Source organism: Paralichthys olivaceus, chromosome 7 (genome assembly GCF_024713975.1).
Source record: "Paralichthys olivaceus isolate ysfri-2021 chromosome 7, ASM2471397v2, whole genome shotgun sequence".
Classification (NCBI taxonomy): domain Eukaryota; kingdom Metazoa; phylum Chordata; class Actinopteri; order Pleuronectiformes; family Paralichthyidae; genus Paralichthys; species Paralichthys olivaceus.
The window spans coordinates 2,457,727-2,474,547 of NC_091099.1; the positions used below are offsets into that span (position 1 = coordinate 2,457,727).

At 42.5% G+C, this 16,821-nt stretch overlaps 1 long non-coding RNA gene across 2 annotated transcripts in view; it reads right to left on the bottom strand.

Annotated features, from left to right (window-relative positions):
* Window positions 1-255: 255 nt before the first annotated feature.
* The window catches only part of LOC109642956 (uncharacterized), a 29,488-nt gene continuing 12,922 nt past the window's right edge, over window positions 256-16,821 (bottom strand). Inside the window, exons 4-5 of one of the 2 annotated variants that reach the window (XR_011243524.1) lie at window positions 11,837-11,891; window positions 256-308 (exon numbers count right to left, since the gene is read on the bottom strand). This is a non-coding gene — a long non-coding RNA (uncharacterized lncRNA). Of the gene's footprint in view, window positions 309-3,049; window positions 5,301-11,836; window positions 11,892-16,821 lie in introns of those variants that run through there. The other variant, XR_011243522.1, reaches the window with a different exon arrangement.

A 16,821-nucleotide genomic window follows, 5' to 3' on the forward strand; every position in this document is an offset into this window, starting at 1 on the left:
CTGTCAATCAACATAACTAATCAAAGCCGAACTGATCAGACACATGAACACTTGAACAATCATCAGTGTTTTAAGAATGACCTAAAATGTATTTATTGATTTGGTCCGTGTCCAATTCAACAACTTAAAGTAGACTATGGTATGAAGTCATTTTCCCAGTGTGGATCGCTCAGTCAGCTCCTGGTTTCCAGGCTGCACACAGACAAGATCTAACTCCACCTGCAGCCTCTCTCCTCTCTCCTCCTCTCTCCTCCTCTCTCCTCCTCCCTCCTCCTCCTGGTCTCTCTCTCTCAGTATATCTCCCACTCCTGGAATTGACTCAAACACAAGTTTTCATTAAGTGACTCAGACCTCTTGCTTCCTTACTTACCTCCCAGGGACTGCAGATACAAATTAACTTAAAGGTCTACTGCAATTTTTCTAACCTGAACACGGTCTCTTAATGAGCATTAAACTAAACGCTCATTGACTCACACTTTAACTCCTTCGTGACTGACGGGCTTCACTCAGACTTTCTCATTGTAACGACTGGACTAAGACGCATGAGGAGACTCAGTGACGATGCTTCGGTAAAGACTCACACAGCTTGAACTGTGTGTTACCTCTAATCAATACAGTAAATTAACATTGGTACAAAAGACCAAGTGTAATTCAGAGGAGGCCGCTCAAAGTGACCTGTAGAGAATTAACACCTGACTGCAGTTGCCCTCAGCTCTGTGGTTTGGTTTTAAATCTGAACCGATGTAAAAGTCTAATAAAGTAAACAAAGGTTGAAGTCGAGGTAACATCACTTAAAAGTTGAGTCAACGAGAAAACAAGGGTTCAAACAGTCGTTAAGGTTTTCATCAAACCCAGATTTTTATGATTTCCCAAAAACTGCATGTTTGTGATGCAAAACTTGAGCTTTTCCTTTTAGCTGCATGAACGTGTCACCGCTAATTATTAATTAGTGAGAAATGCAGCAGGAAAAAGGAGGAACGTAGAAAAAGAGAAGCACGTGGCAGGAAATGAAATGTGCTTGATTTGGCCACAAACATTGAGTAGAATGTTTGTTTTTTTTCCACCATTCCTTTAAAATAGTCTTTGTCTTGTCACGTTGCTTCATATCCTGCTGCACAGCTGCTTGTCACAAGAATTCAAAAGCTTCGGATTAAACAAGTGTTCGACTAAGATCTTTGTATTCTCATCGCTACAGATGGATACGCACATTTTCTAACCCTCCAAACACAAAAGACTTGATTCGAGTATCACTCACTGATGACGTCGAGGTTCGTGTGCAGATTGTTTAACACACTCATCGTCCAATCAGCATCAGACATTTCTCCGTCCACATTCTTCATCATCACGATGGTCATTAAACGTGTGAATTAGAAATATGTGTGTGTTTGTGGAAGTAACACAGAACGCGGGAGCACTCAAGAGTGCGAGACAATCCCATTTCACATTTCGAACAATTAGGTAAGAGCCCATTTACATCCACACCCAACGTCTTTGAAAAACCTCGGAGAGAAAACCTGCAGACAGAGCAGCGGGGCAGCACCAGTAAACAGCAGTGAAATAAAGTGAGGCAGATATGATGTCAGAGAGACAGACGAGGTCATGTGGTGTCTGCTATAACCGTGAGGTGGAGGTAAACCTGGGCTGTCAGTAATAAAGATCCCCTCAGGGTTGTGTGGTGGAAGTGATGGATGTTACCCATGAAGCTGAGCCAATACCTTGACTCTTGTCTGTAAACATCTGCAGGGAAAAAAACTCAATAAACGCCACGGGCAGAAAGGAATCAGTGCAGATATGAAGAGGGGGTTAACTACAGAGAGGCGTGTGAAACATGTCACACATGTTGTATTACGGAGCAGAGAGTCTGTGAGGGTCTCTATGTTTGAGAGTGATTCAGGAAATCTCTGTACGTATGTTCAGCGTTCTCTTGTACCGTTCATCCACTCCACTTTAAACCGGGCAGGTTTGTTGCTGAAGTCCTGAGGTTGAATTTAGATAAGTTAAATATGAATAAGAACAAATCTGCACCAAATTGCACAAACTCACGAATCTCAGTCCCGTAAATATGCACGATGGACGTCATAATGAATTCTTCTCTAACAAATCATTGGAAATGTTAAAGAATTTCACAATGTAAAAGAAAAAATTTGCTTAGAAAAAACTTGCTTAGAAACCAAGAAACAAACAAACATAATTATTTGAGAGGAGGATAAAATATGTAGTAAGTAAGTGTTAACCAAGAGACGTTACACAGAACAGGAACCAGGGTTGTGTTGTTGTGTAGTTCTTCAGCTCAGGTGGCTAAAAATTGTAAAAAGTAAAATGTTGGTGACTATTATTCAACAATTTGAAGGAAATCATTTCCGAAAAGCTTAAATTCTCCTTTGGAAAAGAAGAACTGTGATGATAAGAACACACTGTCTGTGTGAAAGGACGATAATGCAACAGGGAGGTTTGACCATTACTGCGGAGAGACGGACGGACGGACGCGGTGACTATGAGAAGAACCAAGATTACAGAGCGATGGAGCGTGTGGGTGATAACGTAACCCCATTGTGTCACCTTGTCCAACTCCCTGAGCTTAAATCATGTGAAAAGTCATTTTTAATTAGCTCCATCACCACCCGGTAAGTTTCTAATGTCACTTATATGTGGTTATTATTATAATGTGGGAGTCACAGTGGGTCATTCCAATTAGCTCGATATCAAATGCAGAGAAAGCCCCTGCAGGGCGTCCAAGGTGTCGCTATGACCTCAACACCTGTCGCACTCTGAAGGTGAAACGTGTGATTCTGTGTCTTGGTGTGAAAATGAGGTGAATCTGCTGCATAAGAATCAGGAAAGAAAATATAAGGAGACGCTATTTTGATTTCAGGTCTCTTGATAAAACGTTGGAGAAGTTGATGGTGTAAAAAGAACCTCAATGTTTGATGCTGTGTCAGCTCCCTTTGATTGGTCCAAAGGGACCACGGCTCACTTTGATCCGGACCAGGACCCCCCTCCTCTGCCCCGTTGCTCTGGTTTCATGCACAGATTTCACACGTGTTAATCGGTTCAGGCCAAACACGGCCGGTGTAAAAACTCCTTCGGTTATTTACCAGACTCTGTATCTGAAACCACGATCCTCCTGTTTCAATCAGGTCGGCAGCAATATGCGTTTCAGTCAGACACTGATTTTGAGACTTTGATCTTGCAAAACAAAACAAAAAAATCGAAGAAAAAAGATTTATAACAAGAAGCTCATTTAATATTCCACACAAATACTCCACAGTGAAGCAGGAACACTGTTTGGTATCGAGACAACAATCCTGCTGTTTGTCCTTCGCCTCCCACCTGAACGACAGTAGCCGTGTATTCCTATCAAAGTACACTAAAGAGCCAATTACAGCTGCAATTATTTCCGATTCTCATAAAAGAAGCCTCTCACACACACACACACACAGGAAACCAACACCAACCTAATCCCCAATCAGTGGTCTGTCAGTGGAATAATAAGACAAACAGTACACGCCTCCTCTCCAGTGTTATTTTCGTCTTTCTGTAATGATGCTTCTTACGCTGCAGCAGCAACACAATATATGGGCTGCAGGCAATTTGGCTTGCCTTGTTAATCCAGTGTAATTACATTGCTGTGTTAAAATAGAGGCCTATGGCATACTCCTTATAGAACCCGGTTTAGAAAAGAGATTATATCGTTGCTGCCGCTCAGTGTCGGCGTTTTTGTAAAAAGTGAGTCTCCGTGGCTGCAGTCACACCAGACACTAAATTCCTGCGTACTTGACGAAATGGCTGCGCGGCCCGAATGTCTCCATGAACGAACGATAACGTCCGCTATCATCCAACTGTTCCCAGTTTCAGCCTTGTTGAAGCTCCCTCTGCAAAAAAAAGACTCAGACGGACATTTGTCGGACGTCTCGCAGCTCAGTTCCCTCTGAACTGCATTCAATCAAGCGAGGTGTTGCTAGGTTACGGCAATGAGATGTGGGGAGTTGAGTGGACATCCAGTGGTCACTTCCTGTCGAGGGTCTGTCACATCAAGAATCTTTAACTGTGGAAATGTGCAAATGGAACAGACAAGAGCTCCAGTGCAGCCGCACGGTCGTTTTAAAGAACCGTGAGCTCAAATACGATAAAAGATCATCATTCGTTTCCACATCTGATATCAAGACAAACGTTTTGATTGTTCCTCAGAGCTGTTGTTTATTTCTTTTTCCCTTCCAACTTTATTTAAAGCTGACAACTTGATATCAAACTGCGGTGAGTTCAGGTTACCTGCAGAAGTACGATGGCACCCACGTGGAAGATGGAAGGACGTCGTGTCTCCACTTCCTCCCACTTTGAAAGACATGCTGCCAAGGTATCGAGTCAGTCTCAACTGCCAATCATGGCGTTTCCCCTTGTTTTCACAACATCAAACAACTAATCGAAACCAAACTGGACACGTGAACACGTAGCGTGAACACAAGAATCACCTCAAATGACAGAAACCGTCTTTAAAGAGAAATGTGTTTGATGCACGGCTGCAGCGTGACACACATAACTCTGTACTTTAAAAAGACAGACGGGGTGTATGTGCACTGTTCACTCCTCTACAGGCTGACAAACTGTTGGTACATCACACTTGAACAATATCGTGGTTCTAAATTTGTGGCTGAACTTCATCGTCCACCATCAAGAAGTCATCACAACATTAACCCGTAAGATATGCAGTTTTAAAAACACTTTTTCATCCGATTCCAGCTCACCCACTTTCATTTTAATGCTTAGTTACAGCCTCGGTGAACAAGCGTCCTCCCTTTGTCTCTGTCTCCGCACTCTTCCAGGCCTCATGTAGTGCATCTGTCCCACTTCATCCACATTAATGAGCTCCTCCTGCTGTAAGCTCTGATTTACACACCAGGTTGCGTAGAGCTGAGGCAGCACTATTCTTGCCCAACTCCACCGTTTATGCTCAATAAAACAAGAATAACACTACAAATATTCATCCCAACAGTATTTTACACATTATGGAAAAAGAGAGGAGGAGACGGAGAGGAGGACAGACGATGGGCGTGGGACTGAGAAAGAGGGATAAATGGGAGGGTTCATTATCCATTATGAATGACTACCTCTGTGCTCGCCTCTATTCAGAATGATTTTTATAGCATCACAGAGTGCTGACACGGTGAAAGTATATTGTGTTCCTCGAATCGTCGGGGCCGGTCCTCGGAGGTGCTGCTGTCCTTTGTGAACGAGTTGCGCAGGCGTTTCCACGAGGCGCCGCGGGGACACAAGGGAGGCGTGGAGGAGTGACAAACACAGGCCTGAGTGAGAAGTTTGATGAATCGTGTTAATATTTCAGACCCGCTCCTTCCATATGGGCCAAAAAACACGTGTTAACACATGCTCACACTCGTCTGCTGAGGGTTGCAGACTCCACAGTTACTACAGGGAGAGGAACGATCATCCTTCAAGATAATGAGCCATGTATGACAGTAGCCAGCGGCCTCAGTGGGAATACTGTCAGTGTGTGTGTGTGTGTGCGCGTGTGTGTGTGTTTCCTTGAGGATGTGTGAGTACGAGTGGAAATCTTATGTAAATTTAGGATTTTTAAACTTCTTCAAATCATCGCCCTGAGGCTGTGGACACCGCAAAAACTTTCATTCTTAACTTACAAGAGGACGAATTACACTTCTTACCAAGAATAATAATAATAATGATAATAAATAATAATAAAAAGTAAAAATAGTTACACTGTTAGATGCTGTGCTTGAAAAGTAATTTGCTTCAGCCTAATAATCAAAGCACTGCCGTTAAATGAATAAAACAAAAGTCTGTCTCCGGAGCAGAACCACTGCTGTGATAATGTGTCAGGACGACACTGGTTCTGTTTCCCATTAACAAAGGAGGAGGGGAAAGTTGCTTTGCATCTGCTGCACTGAGCCGAGAACAGGTGGCCAGGTCGGGATATTTTCGGCGTGTTTATTCCGTTAGCATGTTGCAATATGGACGCACGTTAATGTAATTAGGGAAGAATTGTTGGCGAAGATTAAAAAAAATAAACCTCACACAGGTGCAGGTGTTGTCAGAGAGGAGGCAGGTGTTAAACAAGCTCCGACTGTTTCTGTTGCTACAATCAGACTTTTTCTGGTTGAAGAGATTCTCCTCACTTTCATGTGACTGTCGAGCTGAATGATATGATTGCACTGTGATGAATGGTGGTTTAAATATTATATTTCTGGGCCAAATGTATAAACCCTGAACACGGAGCACAACACACATCCAGTGTTTCAGACCGTCGTGGATCATTGCAGGACCAAAGCTGACATATAGAATTAAACATCTCAGACGTGTGTGTACGTCGTGGAATTATCATATAAAGGTTGAGGAAAATGGCGTCTAACCTTTGGCCCCTCCCACAACACACGCTCTCTACAGGAAGTACACCTGTGTACAGGGACAGTATTAGAATGTGTTGCTCTGCTGTGTAGTACCTGCAAATATATTCATTACTTAGCTTTAGAATCAATTTAAACGTTCCCTGACGTTAGCGTACTTAAATTATTGCAGTCACACTCAGGGCTGGACTTGTAGGTTTTGAAGTATCTTGTTTGTTTCAAGCCAAGAACTCCAAATACTAGTACTAGTACTCGTATGAACGATGAGGACGATGAGGACTCTCTTTTTTAAAAAGTTATCGAACAGAGTTTCAGACTTCGACACACGATTCTTCAAGTTCCTAAAATACTGGTGAAAAAGCTACTTCAGTAACGGAGTACTTCAATTTGCATGCCGCAGTTGTACACGCCGTGCAGTATTGTACGTTGAAAGACAGTTTGCTTTCTGTGTTCCACTAATCCCAGACTGAAGGTTTCTTTAGCTCAGAAACCAATAGGCCAATTAAACTCCCTCTTTTCTTTTTATTCAAAAGCTTTTCTCTGAGCTGAGGATCAATGGCAAGAAAATTCCTCGGGTTCAAAGCAAGTCACATCCTGAAAGTTTAACCAAATCCCTCTGGCTGTGTGTGTGTGTGTGTGTGTGTGTGTGTGTGCACGTGCGGACCACACTCTGGGGGTTAAACTGATAATGAACATCATGCTACGTGGCTGCATTAAGTCAGAGATTTGGAAGCCGGCTGGCACAGCTGACAGAACATGTCTTGGTCCTAATCCATCAATCAGCTCTCTCCTGATTTCCCCACGGAGCACATGCTGATTGATTCAAATCTCTCGCAGCCTGCCTCCGCTTTCACTCTGTCGCTTCTCTTCCCTCTCTTCTCCCCAAACATGCACTCAACATGAATCTTACATCGCAAAAATGATCCCAGGTAGACAGCAGCTCCCTCTTCGACTCCCTCCCTCCGTAATGCCGCGTAAAGGTCTCGGCTGATGTACGACGCCTCCCTGAAGGCCTCATCAGCTCTGGACACCAGAGACCGAAGAACAGTCCTCTGCAGTAAATATGAAAGATGGCAGCTTTTTTTTTTTTTTCAGGCTAGTGAGACGCTCGTTAAGAATGTTGCAAAGACAGAGAAATGAGTGGGAAAAGCAACTTCAGGTAAAAATGGCATCAAAACAAAGATGGGAGAATAAAGCCTGCGGGCTGGTTAAAGGTTTTCATCACACGGAGGAACCGGCTCAGGACGTCTCATTAAACGGATCTCAGCAGTTTATCTGACAGGTGCAGGGGAAATGTTGGGCTGTATTCTTACAGCAGAGAGGCGCCGCTGACACGTGGAGAGGAAGGTGCTGCTGCTTCAACGTTTAGAGGGTGTTCAGACACAATCGTTTCCTTCAGGAGCTAATCATTTAAAGGTCCAGTGTGTAAGATTCAGGTGAAAGGGAACGATTGGCAGAAATTTAATGTAAAATAATCCTCATGATGTTTTCACTAGTTCGTTTCATCTGAATTGTATGAACTGTAGTTTTCATTACCCCAGAAAATTCCCCTTTATATTCAAATACTTTATATTTACATGGAGGGGACCCTCTCTACGGAGGCCGCCATGTTTTTTACATTAGTCCAGACTGGACAAACTAAACACCTTTTGAGTTTTTATGACAACTGAAGCTGCCACAGGTTCTTTTTCATGTTTGGAAGGAGAGGGTGAGGTGAGGGGGTGTTCAGCTGCAACATGACACTTCAACACTAGATGTCACAAAATTCTACACACTGTACCTTTAAACTGTCCTCAGCAATACACTCAAAACACTGGGGATAAAATCGCCATGGTTAGAATAACGTTGGAAACAAAATTACTTGTCACTGAATTGCGATTTCCCTGAAACGTTTGTCACAGCGATTCAATCACATTTTCATTTGCTGCTGGATTAAAATAAAAAAACGAAATAGAATGTCATGTTTATTTTGAGAGATTTTCATACTTTCATATTCGGGAAATTTCCGTCTATCTTTTTGTTTTTAGTTGGGGGGGGGCTGAAGGGGTGATTGAAGGGCGGGATGACTACTACCTCTACATCACATAGAGAAATGAAACAACACTCCCCCTTCACAGCCCGAAGCGAAACGAAGAGGGAGGCCTGAGGGGTGAATTCGGGGACAGGTTCTAAGTTCTGCAGGTTTATAAACTTTATTGACGTCTTCTCTCTGAATGTGCAGCTGCTTCTGTAACTGTCAACCGTGCATTCGCTTCAAAAGAGTCCACGAGATACATGCAGAAGGTGCATTGAACAGTTTATGTCCTGTGTGGGAACAAGCTGGTTCAAGTGCGCTCGCTGCAGCACTAAACTATCATTGTAATTGTTAAATTGATTGGTAATCAAGTCCAGTTCAGTTATGAGACAGAGACAAATTATCAATGATAACTGGGGCGCTAATATTGATTTACTCTCACATTTACATTTAATTACTTTTAAATGTCAGTATCATTACATTTAATTACAAGTAGCCCACCTGCAGATGGAGGTCAACAGAATGAGCTCAGACCTCTGAGCATCTCTCCAGAGCCCTGAGCTACACCAGCAGCTGCAGCTCCTGCCGTCACTCTAATGACATTAATCGCGTTTTGATTAGCTGAAAATATTACATGATAACACCCGAAAATTTACTGGGAAATATGCATCAATTTGTAGTGCACCAGAAACCGTTTGCACAAATATTGCATTAACAAAACCACATGTGGGATCTTCCGTTCAGAGAATGCAAATTGAAAACAGACTCCACTGCAGTAAACACATCTCCTGCGTAATTAATTGTCATGTTGGAAATGAGCTGTTGCATTTCATACTGGGGATGGATTCTAGTGGCCCCTCTTGAGCAGTGCCCAAATTAAATAAGGAACCAACCCCCAAAGCAGAGGGAGCACAGAGGAGGCGGATGACAACAGCTGCATCAGTGCATGCGTCTCACAGACACACAACTCCACATGAATGCCAACGACGCTCCGTGTCTGAGCTTTTCATTTGTCAGGTGGCGCTCAAATGAATGCTAACTTGACTTTGTTTCTGGGGAATAGTTTGGGGAGAAGTTAGCCGCAGAAACTTTTTAGGGAGGTAAAGTTTTTGTGTACACGGTTTCGTTTTGCTGCCCCCAACAGGTCAGAATTTCATTTGGTTTGAATCATTCGTCCATCATCGGTGCATAAGTCAAAATTCTGTTACAAGATGGCGAGACAGCGCCCCCTGGTGGTTGGCGGCAGTATAGGTCATAAACCCCACCTCCTCCATGTTAGCAGATGGGACACTCCTGCAGAGTCTGGATCCAAATTATATAAAAAACGCAAGATGGCGCAACCTGTATCTGAGATATTTCGTGTTTTGATCACTGGGGGACATCAACCTCACCTTGAGAAGCTAATCTGTCACAACTACAAGAGAATAAGAGCACTGTCCATCATTTACAGTGAAGCCAATCAAACATCACATCCAGGGGGTTTCATTGAAAAGATAACTCGTCAACACCGTGACCTCATTATCAAATATTTGCTCCAAAATTACAGAACACTCACAAATATTTACTTTCTTTCTCGCACGAGTGAGACAAAGCCGTGACCAAACCGCAAACAGCTATTTGAGAATACAAGGGATCAATTTTAATACACAAAGCACTCTATTATAATTCTCTTCCCCACTTTAGCAGTAAACTGTTGTGGGAAAAACAAGTTTGAGTGCAGCCTGCTTGCGCTCTTTGTAGCGGATCAATACAAATGATGGAGGAGGGCACGGCCTTCTGATACGTCCTTTTTTATGACCTAATTAATTGGGTACAGTTCGTCGAGGAGTTTACAGGAAACAGTCAGCAAGTTGTTAACACGTCCATATATGACATCTATAGTTTTCCATTAAGACCAGCTGGCTGATTTTATTTCATAATGTGTATTATACACACATATGCATGTGAACACACCTTAGCACAGACACACACACACACACACACTCGTACACTTTAGGGTCGATTTATAATCTCCAAGATGACTTTCCCATAGTCCAGTGCTTTGGTTATTGCCCGTCCATGTAATTTGATTTCAGGGAAATTAAAAACTGATTGCACTGGGGTTTGGATCCAGTCTACCAATGCTGCAAAGCACAAAGAAGCATGCACGCACACACACACACACACACACACAAACTTGGTGCTAATAGTAAAATGTAATCAGTTCAGGAGATGATACAAAAGGTGTATTTCTGTTCCCATCTCATCATTTTGAAGCGCTGACGAATATCATTTCACCGGTTTCATACTTTTGGATATTGATAACCTGTTACTTTCTCCATCCTGTGCCGGTTTTTAGAAATGAATCCTGTCAAAGACTCAACAACACTGAAGTTTCTACGGGAGAAAATACAACACGTGGAGGGAAACAAATTATTTTCATCCGAGTTCAATTTCCTGCAAATAAGCTTTCTGTTTGTCTAACCGATGTGCAGCAGATGAAGATTGACCGAATCAGACAGGATAAGAGAGAATGTGCTAATTGATGCTAATTCATACCTGAATAATCCCTCTGTGCCACCGCACAGTCTCTCATCATCAACACAAAGAAAATCATTTGTCTGGTGACATTTGATCAAATGTCACTTTTCCTTCTCACCTTCTTTGTGAGCAGAATTCTGCTGACTTCAAAAACCACATGATTCCAAACAAAGTGTGTTTCTTTGTTCAGGGTTTTTTTTTTTTTACATAGAGCATTTATTTTGTCTCTAAATTCAGCTTTTTGCTTTGACAGCAGTGGTATATATATATGAGCAGCTGTCTGGGTGGTGTTGAGCACTTAGGGGAAGGCGAGTTCACGCTCTTCTCAGCCCCGTCTGTACAAGGAGCAGAAACGCTTGCTTGCGAGTTTACCTTTCCACTCAGGGACGTTCTCTGCGCTTGCAGAGGAGAAATGCTCCCTTGCAGTCGCACAAAGAGAGTAAATAAACACAATAACAGGTTTCATTTAAAGTTTAAACCAAAACTCTCGTGGAGATTCCATTATGATTCACTCTGTAGAGCTACAAATACCAAATACTTCCAAATAAGACCTGAATCCCAAATACCAGGTACCAGTGAAAAAAAAGTATTTGATGCAGCAACTCTGCAAATGTTAAAATAACTATTTTTAACATATAGGAATCGAAGGAATTAATGAGAACTGAAATCGATAAGTAGAATCCGAATGGAACGATACTCAACCCTATTCACACGCCAAATATAAAACCATACGGAGCATTTCCATCCAGAATAAACTGGTTCAGAATCCAAAAGGCTGGAACCAAACAGACTGTACCACTTCAGCAGGTTTGTCTTGTTGGAAAGAGAAAACGACGGAGGCAACAACAAAGAACAGTTTGCAATGGTCGGCTAACGAATATCTAATAACAGTACAGACATTCGCATCAATCAATGTGACTCTACTTACGTTCAGTTAACAACTTAAGGTTCATTGTAGTGGGACGATTTTTGCAGTCGGACATCTGAGGAAGAAAGAAACAAACAATAGATGAAATAGTTAACAGCTATTAAACAGCATCCAAAGGCTGAACAAATACTGACGTCTTGCTCAAGGGCACTTGAAGACAGTGGATGAATAACTGACATGAAAATCTGATACTCATTTCTGCTTCCTGCGTTGTGCAACACAAGCCTGTGAGAATGGCTCTTTCTAATCCATCCTCCGTCTCCTCCTCCAAACTTTCATTATCTCTCAGTCTGCCAGGCGCTGACCTTTTTTGATAGGCGTCTGGCGTGAAAGCTTGGTCGTGGTTTCTAACCGAACGCAGGCCTCAGATAAAATCATTCTGATGTTCCAATGAAAACAGCAATAGAGATAAAATGTCAGCTGTTTCTGATCCCCCTCTTTTTGTCTGTTTGTTTACCTCCCTTCCCACTCTTTTCAATGGGGACTCTTATCTTTCTGCTGCAGCCTCAGGAGAAAGTTTATCACAAAAATGAAAATATCACATTTGTCACTCTGGAGTGAAAGAGACTGCATGGTTTTAGCAAATGTGGACAAAACAGAATCATTCACACATTATCACAAGACATAACCCCGGAAATTAAACACCTGATGTCACTTGGTTTCACAACTTAACCATTTAAAAAGTAAATATTACTCTTACATGTTTTCACGCTCTAATGTTCAGAAAACACTGTCCTCAGACTGTCCGTAGCTGCAGCTCCTCTGTTCAGCCTCCGTCTCAAACACTGGGTTTTAGCTCCTGTCTCTTTAAGATAAAGTCGTCGGACACAGAACAGGTGGAATCACATCCTCGTCAACCTCGTTTGATTCAGGTGTGCCAGTAAACCGTGCCAGGGAGCCAGCGTGCACAGTGGCAGAGCAGAGAACAAATAAATGGAGCTCATCCATAATTAATATTATTAGTTCCACCTGTGTTTGAAAAGACGACATGTGCTCTGACAGAGCTCTAGGTGGAGTTTGGCACATAAATGCCACACAAGCTATGCTAAATGTGCAGGTTGGCACAAGGATGGAATATCACAGCATATAGGCGTGGCACATGTGTTGCAACATCTGGGCCTGATCGTGCTAGAGGAAGGGTTTTTTATGTATATGTGCATCCCACACATTTAATATACAACGTGTAGTCCTGTGATGAGCTGATCAGCAGGTTCAAACAAACTATAACAGTTATTTGCTTCCTTTTCTAAACTGGTTTTTGTCACAGGGACCTTGACCTTTGACCAAATCATTTCATCCTCGATTAAATCAAAACCTCTGAAGATATGTTGTTCACAAAAATGGGACGGAACAAAAACAGGGTGACTACTGCACAAGATGTTCGCACCCATATTCTGGATGATCTACCTTGAATGGGAGAAAGTGGGGACATGCTATTATTATAGAAATTATTCAGAGTCTATGGTGCAATCGAATTGAAAAGAAGGATTTTCTAAGTAAAAGTAAAAAGTAAAGCGTGGTACATTTTTGGGGACATTTTGGAAAAATGGGAACTTCTCCAGACAGCATTCATTGTGCAGATGTGTCAAATGTCATTTAAATATAATATTTGAGCATAATAATATAATCTGCATAGAGATGGAGACAGGAGCAGGTATTGTGGAAGGATGGAAGGATGGAGGGATGGAGGAGGAAGAGAAACCACAGTGTTTGTTTACAGCTGTTGTTTAGACAGGGCCGGCTTTTCTTCAGGGCAGCAGCGTGTGCAGGCTGGATTTATTTGGCATTACGCTCATGTTGCCTTTCTCGTAACAGCGAGGACAGTTTCCTCGCAGTGATGAATCACATATTCTGTCAGTTGTGCAGAATAATGCTTCTTTAATTTCATTTTTTAAGCTATTTGTCTTCCTTTTCAACCCCTCAAGAGGTTTAAAGGCTGTGATTCATTTGCAGGGGCTGGATTTTACGGGCATCCTGGCATCAAACAGAGAGAAAACTTTGCATAGGAAGCAGCAATTCTTTTTTATTAAGACTGGATGTTTTGATCGCACAGTAATTGATCGTGTAAACAAACAATGCGGTTGTCGTGTGTGTGTGTGTGTGTGTGTGTGTGTGTGTGTGTGTGTGTGTGTGTGTGTGTGCTGTATGTGTGAGGTGAAGGAATTCATCATCCCGATCTAATGACGGAAAAACTTGACTCCAGCTCCACAAAAGAATTTAGCCACTTGCATAATCTCACAAATTAGCCAACCTCAAAAGAAAACAACAGTATAACGACTTGTCGGAAAAACTACAGTCAAACCTCTAGAGTTAAAAATAGGGAGGAAAGAAACAAAAGCACAAAAACAATCATGCAGGTTATAAACAACTTTTTTGGAGGTAAAGAGTTTGGACATCTTTGTTAAGAGTGTCTCATTGCTCGAGGAAGCAGTGAGTTCATATGGAGAATGGCAGGTCACGTCAAACCAGGAAGTCCAGCCTGTCCACTTCCTGTTGAAGCCTAATTACCCAACATGGCTGCAATGAATCTAGAGAGCAGTAGCAAGGTGGGCGTCTGAACTGGAGTGAATGGTGGTTCATGACTCCTGGTTGTATATTAAACTTTTTTTTTTTCCTATCACACAATTTGGAGCTCGGAATCTTTTCCCAAGAATGCTTCGGAGGTACCAGGGATCGAACCATCGAGTTTCTGGTTGTGTTTGACAGCCATTTTTAAATCAGGCTAATGTAGCAGCTGCTAACTGGCCACGGTGGCGTTTATAACTTTATTCCACGTTCACACATCAACAGGGTCTGGTGAAGCCGAAATACTGAACACCGTAAATTAACTTGTGTGTGATGTCACAAATATTTACAGAAAGGTATTTTATTAAGATTCGCACGGTGCAGATTCAATTCTATTAAAACCAAAAAGAACCCCAGGAGTTGTGATAGTGGAAGAGTGGAGGATAAACTTTTCCCCTGGTCTTGTGTCCTACATAAGTCCTGGGGACTTTTCCCGTCTTTTAGTAAATCTTGAGCTTGCTTCTTAAAACACGTACTTGCCAAAAAGACGATTTAAGGGTCCATTGTTGTGATTGAAATGTGCAGCAGCAGCAGCAGCAGCAGCACAGGGCTGATGTTGTCTGTCAAGAGTGAGCATTTGTTCCCTTATTCAGACAGTGAGAAAACACAGATGGAGACTGAGGAGATAACGGAGGGAAAAAGTCATGAGCACAAGTGAAGCTCGCACTTATTTAACCACTTGATCATCTCTGGAGAGAAAAACCACATCAGTGTGTGAGTCCACCGCTACAGCGACTTCGAATATCTCGTCCCAGATCTTGATCTCGTCCGTGATTAGAAAAAGAATTGATTGTCTTTGTCTTGAGGTGAGGGCTGCCCTTTTCAAACCTTCGATCTACAGTGGTTCAGATAAGACCTGTTCGGTGGGAGAATGTTATCATCTGCTGACATATTGGACGCCAGAAAAAACAAACGATCAAACATGCTCTGAATCAGCATCGGCAGCTTGGACTAAAGGGGCAGTGCGTAAGATTTAGAGATGCTTTCACCAGTGTGTAAACATCTAAATAGTTTTCTTTAGGTTCAATGAGTGGGTATGTATTAATATAAAACCGGCGCCCTCTTCAGAACTTCTGTCATTGCTCGTTATGCAGGAATCATCTGGCTGAAACAGATTTCCAGCTGCCAATCAAAACCAAAGTCCTTAGAGACAAAAATATTTCTCTCCCTTCCACGAAATTGTCTCTGTCTTGTTATTTTCGAACAGAGGCGTCACTCTGATCCACAACACAACCCCGAGCTAAACTCAAAATGACACGACCAAATGAATTTGTATTGAACCAGTCCTGAGGGCAGAGAGTGTCGGGTAAAAAGCTGCTTATTTCTGAGCTGATACAAAGCCCGTTCAGAAAAGTGATGGTCAAGCTCCCACTGTGATCTCAATGAGTAAACACATCAGCTCCCGACCTCAGGGGTTAGAAGATTGGTTGCTCCACCTTCTGCGAGCTCCCTCTTTAGCTTTTAAAAGAAAACTGTCATGACAAGTAATTGTTCAGATGGACAGAGACTATGAAGAAGATGTTATCATGACCACATGCAGGGAAACGTCTGATGAGAAGAAGGTGAAAATGCGTCCGGTGCACCTTTACCGTTCCTGTTGTCCACTGAATTCCCAGCACCACAAACACCATCAATTATGCACAGTTGCTTCGTTGGGATTTTATTACCGCCATTTATTAAAAATCCCCCATCTGCAGCCATTAGCACCGAGCTCTCTATTATTATGGGAAGTATGAACACTTTGCCGCAGTGAACAATTGGAATAATCATCGGGGTTATTATAAAGAGACCCCAGCTGCTTGCCAGGTCTCTTTTCATTTGAAGCCAGTGAGTGAGTGAAGCCAGCCAGGAGACCAAATGGCTAAAAGCAGCCGGCATTACTAATAGTGCTGCATTCCTGTGTGAGAGTGAGCCCGCTGAGAGAAGGCAGCACGGAGGATGGATGCTCCGAACACACAGCTTACTTTCACAAGATGGAAAACATAACTGATAACACAGCTCCTGTCAAATTATTCCTTGTGTTTGGTCCAGAGAAAAATGTCCCGGCATCAACTGCATGTTCACAGAGGACGACCATTTGTCTTCTCAGTTTCACGCTGACCTTTGAAAGTTTCCTTTCTGTGAATGAACACGGCCTCGTCAGAAAGAACCTGATAATATGTGGTGACCCCTTCGTCTTTCCAATGATCAATCCTCATCTATTTAAGAAATCTGCAGATAAACATGAAGTTTACCCATCAGCACATCTATGCTCCACAGAGAACAATCAGTGTCCACATCAGACACTAGCCTGTCATTCTGCCCTCAGAACAAAATGTTACCCCTGCATGCAAAATATCTCAAAGTCCCACTGGCTAATTCACTTTATATATGCTGAGCACATTCCTGCTCTTCAGACGATAAATGCTTTTGATTTTAAT